The 4,883-nt window shown below is 40.3% G+C and overlaps 1 pseudogene; it reads right to left on the bottom strand.

Moving 5' to 3' along the window:
- Positions 1 to 233: 233 nt before the first annotated feature.
- LOC138096435 (transcriptional adapter 2-beta pseudogene) lies at positions 234 to 1,247 on the bottom strand (annotated as a pseudogene).
- Between the last annotated feature and the right edge of the window lie 3,636 nt (positions 1,248 to 4,883).

Below are 4,883 nucleotides of genomic sequence, written 5' to 3'. Positions count from 1 at the left end.
ACTATTTTTAGGGCTAAGTTATTAATAAAATATACATGTATTTGTCTCCCCCTTGACCTAAGATTGTTACTATTGCTTCTTCAGAGGACCATAAAAAGAATTTATATCCTACAATAAGCCCTCAATTTGTTTAAAAAAGAGCAACAATGGGGAAAAAAGCTTTCTCTCTCTTCCCTACTTCCCCTCCCCTGGTCCTTTTGATTCATAAGCTTTATACCATCATTCCAGCTTTCTCAGCAACTTGGCTTCAGGAAGCAGCCCTGGATATTCACCCACTCTCCCTGGGTGAGGAAGTTTAAAATCCTTAAGAATGTTTCCCAGTAGCTGGGAAGGTTGCTCTTGGGGGCGGATGCTCTGCCTTTCCTGGAGGTGGCCCTTGATGACGATGGGCTTCACAGTCACATAGCATGCGGGGCTGAGGTTCAGCGAGCTGCAGAGCACCTTATCACAGTCTTCAAGAGCTTGAAGACAGGCAGGTTCTTAATAGCGGCAAGCTTGCCATCCTTAAAGTTCTTGCTGTGCTTGGAGCTGCCTAGGTTCTTGTTCTCCTTCCTCCTCTCACTCTTGCGCCAGGTTGCCTCTTACTCGGCTGCCTCCTCCATCTTCGTGATGCTGTAGCTCCGTTACCACTGCAGCCCCCAGATCTTAGTGCACAGCCTCTCTCCTTCTGCATGTTCTCGAACAGATAGCGGAATGACTTGCAGGACATGAACTGGGAGTGTAACCGCAGCTTCAGTTGCAGCTCCTTCTACCCCTCGGTGACTTTGTGCTTGGCCACCTCCTCTCTCTTGTTCTTGTCCTTGCCCAGGAAGGTGGGCACTAGGTCGTAGTCACGGGTGATGGTCTTGCGCTGCTGCAGCTCCTTGAGCTTCTGCATGTGCATGTCCATGTGCGTGTGCTTCTGCTTGATTGCTGTGGGAGTTGATGGAAAGCCAGCGAATGAGTGCCTCCACATCCTGGTCACACTCAGTGCGGTAGTCATCTCTCAGCAGCACTTAGCCCAGCTGCTGCTGCTCGGCCGTCACTTGCTGGGGAGTTCAGGAAGCGCCAACCTGAGTAGTCATATTCTCCCAGTGGCTGAAGCCGAACTTCTCTATGGCATCCAGCCGCAACTGCTCCTCCTGGCTGGTCCAGCCACCTTCAGCCTCAAGCCCCCACAGAGTGAAGTGCCCCTCACCCACCAGCTGGTAGAGTTACCCAGTCCACCTCCTGTGCTGACCTGAGAAGATATGTCTCAAAATAACCATCTTGTCTGGGGTTTGGATGCCATGTTTTGTTATAGATCAGAGATGGAGGAGGCGAGGAAACAAAGTAAAAAAGCCATTAATCTTGTAAATGTCTCCTAGAATGGCAAGCCTCAGGCAGGGGATGTGTTAATTTCTTCCTTCCTGCCATCTACAGGTGAGCAGGGTTCTGAACAAAGGCACCTTAGTTTAACCAGCAGGCAGAGAAGCAGGATTCTCTGAGGCAGGCCAGTATGTATGATTATAATAACAAAATCAATGAAGAGCAAGTCAGAGAAACATTTCCAACATGGAGTCAGAATTGGCTTTTCCCCCAAACAGTAGCCATGGTAGTGGCAGTGGCGGCTGATCTCAGGGCTGGTCAAGGAGTACTCTGGGCACTGCTCCGTGTCCTGACACTTGAGCAGTGGACGCACGACAGGCTCTCCTTGGCCAGGCAGTACTCTCAGTACCCTTACCAACCTCCACTATCTTCCCCCACCCACTGCTGCGGACACCACCTACTGATACAGTCTTAAAGATAAAATTAATTAGGAAAGGAAGACTTTTCTCTGTTGTTAAGTTTCTATTCTATAAGAATTTCCCTCATACATACTTTTTAAAATGGAGCATATATATCATATTAATTTTTTAGACTGAAGTAGAGTGCTAAATATGTGATTGATAGAAATGACTCATTCCTACAAGTGAAAATTCAATTATTGTTTTTATTGTCCCTACCCCTCTGCTCTAAATCTTGTATTGAGTCTAACGTATGGAACTGGGTGAGGGGAGGCAGGTTATAAACAACATATTATAAATGTATCTCTTTTCATATAAGGTAGGAGGATAAAGAAAGATTACTTTAAAAAGTTGCCATCTACTGTCAGTGTAAAAGATGTAAGTCATTTCCTCAGGTGTATGTTTTGTTTTTCCCTGTTTTATTTTATAACACAAGAGCATTTCAGGCAGTCACAGTGCAGTATGATTTCAGATGTCCTGTTGATGTTGTTCAGTCACTAAGTCGTGTCCCACTCTTTGAGACCCCATGGACTGTATGTAGCAAGCCAGGCTCAACTGTCCTACACCATCTCCCAGAATTTGCTTAAATTCTTGTTCATTAAGTACATGATGCTATATAATCATCTCATATTCTCCTAGCACCTTCTTATTTTGCCTTCAGTCTTGCCTAGCATCAGGGTCTTTTCCAATAAGTTGGCTCTTTGCATCAGGTGGCCAAAGAATTAGAGCTTCAGTTTTAGCAGCAATACTTCCAGTGAATATTCATGGTTGATTTCCTTTAGGATTGACTGGCTTGATCTCTTGGCAGTTTAAGGGACTCTCAAGACTCTTCTCCAGCACCACAGTTTGAAAGTATCGATTCTTCAGCTCTCAGTCTTCTTTATGGTCCAACTCTCACATCCATATATGACTACTGGGAAAAACCATAGCTTTGACTATATGGACTTGATAGCTCTGTTTTTTTTCACAGTCCATGTTTGTCATAGATTTCCTTTCAAGGAACAAGCATCATTTAATTTTGTGACTGTAGTCACTGTTCCCAGTGATTTTGGAGCTCAAGAAAATAAAATCTCTCACTGCTTCCATAATACTGGCACAGAATAATTGTGCTTGAAATATAACTATATTTTGTTTTTTATTAGGGAAATTTACTAAGCTTTTTTTTAAAGTAAGAGATGTATGCTGGGAAATAAAATTCATTTACATTTTTACTATGTAGATAACAACTGACCTTTCGAGGTATGTATAAATTTAAAAATACTATGTACCCATGAAACCAAAATTAGGGTGTTTTCACCTAAGCCATGTATATTAACTCTTTACATAATGGCCCTAGAACCCAAACAAAGGGTAAGGATTTAAGTAAATGATAAATCCACTTCAGGCTTCCCTGGTGGTTCAGTGGCAAAGAATCCACCTGCCAATGCAAGAGATGCAGTTTTGATCTCTGGGTCAGAAGATCCCCGGGAAAAGGAAATTAGTAACCCATTACGGTATTCTTGCCTGGGAAATCCCATGGATAGAGGAGCCTGGTGAGCTACAATCTGTAGGGTCACAAAAGAGTTGGACAGGACTTAGTGACTAAACAACAGCGATAAACCCAATTCACTTTTAAAGGAACATCATGATGAAATCATTGTTTTGCTTTGTTTTATAGCTGCTAATTATTTCATTAGTTGTATGCATTGTATCATTTCTACATCATTTTTTGTGTGAGAAATTTCTTTGGAATTTATGACAGGAAGAATTTTCTGTCTCCTGAGATGATGGTGTATTCATTCCTTTTTGGTAATAAGAACTACATAATTTGCTTTCTATTTTTTGCCAGGATGCCAGAAAGTACTGGGAAAAACTACAGATTTACTCAGTGACCATGTTCATTTCACATATATGTGCCTTCACCATAATAGTGTGTCTTTAATTTATTAAATTACTTGATATGCATTTTGTTGAGAGTCACCCCAAAATATCATTGGAAAAGAATATAAATAAACTCAATAATATCTATTTATAGGGAGCCAATGGGATTTATTAAGTAAAAGAGAAAGGAAAGGGAGGGTGGGGAGAAGAAATGGAGAGGGGAGGGGGCAGGAAAGTAAAATGTGTTAGTGGTGTTTCAAAAATGTTAATATCTTTAAAACTTGGTGAAAGACCTCTTAGGGACAAAAGTTAACACAATAACTATGTTAGTTCCACCAATGTGTCTAACCAATGAATCTATCATTCCTATACCCATTAACAGAGAAGAGTTCCCGTGGAAATGCACACATCTAGTATTAATGAAGAAAAACAGCTGACTTGCTCTTAGCTGAAGGGAAAGCAATTTTCATTCAGGCAGATGAATCAGCTAGTGCTACTTCCCACCTCCACCTCTGTCAGCAACTAATGAAAATGTAATGCATGTTGAAGGCATCAGCAACAAATTTGTTTTGAATTGTGTGTTGTACCAAGCTCACTTTTAATAATATCTTCCTGTGAAATGACAAGCTAAAATATGTGTTCCCTGGGATGATTTATAAGAAGGGTTAGGTCCCCGTTGTAAAATTTCCCCTATGTTTAAATCACTGCCAACATTTAAATAATAGTAGAGCAGGTGGCAGTCCTACCTAAAAAACAAATCGAAGAGTGAATTTAAAAAGAAATTTAAAGTACCTCTATATTTAAAATATCTACCTTGGCTTTTCTTTCAGTTGCACGGAAAAGTGATTAGAATGCCTGCCTCTCAAATGTTACATTTACAGTAAGAACAATGAGGGATCTTTCAGATTATATCCCTGTAGGCTATTAAAGTACATGATTATCCAAAAAATAAAATTTCAGTTCAGATGTGACATTGCAGTAAAAACTCTTGGCACTCAATTCACCAGAAAAGCAATTATCCACATCTTATTTCTAAAGAATCTCTTTTTTTTTTTAGCTTTTAATATTACATTAATTATACAATCTCCTTTCTGGTAACTGGTAACTATAATGAGCTTCTTTCATTAAAAATAATTTTATAAGGGTTTGATTACTGTGATTAATTCTAATATAGATTCATGTGAAGTAAAGGTGTATAATACAATTATAGTTTTACATTTTCATACAAGCTTATGAGGTTATGATGTCCTCTGGCCATTCATACTCTTCCATAAGTCT

Source organism: Capricornis sumatraensis, chromosome 2 (genome assembly GCF_032405125.1).
Source record: "Capricornis sumatraensis isolate serow.1 chromosome 2, serow.2, whole genome shotgun sequence".
In the NCBI taxonomy this organism is placed as follows: Eukaryota; Metazoa; Chordata; class Mammalia; order Artiodactyla; family Bovidae; genus Capricornis; species Capricornis sumatraensis.
The sequence above is the reverse complement of the archived record's forward strand: the minus strand, read 5'-3'. Positions and strand labels throughout refer to the sequence as shown.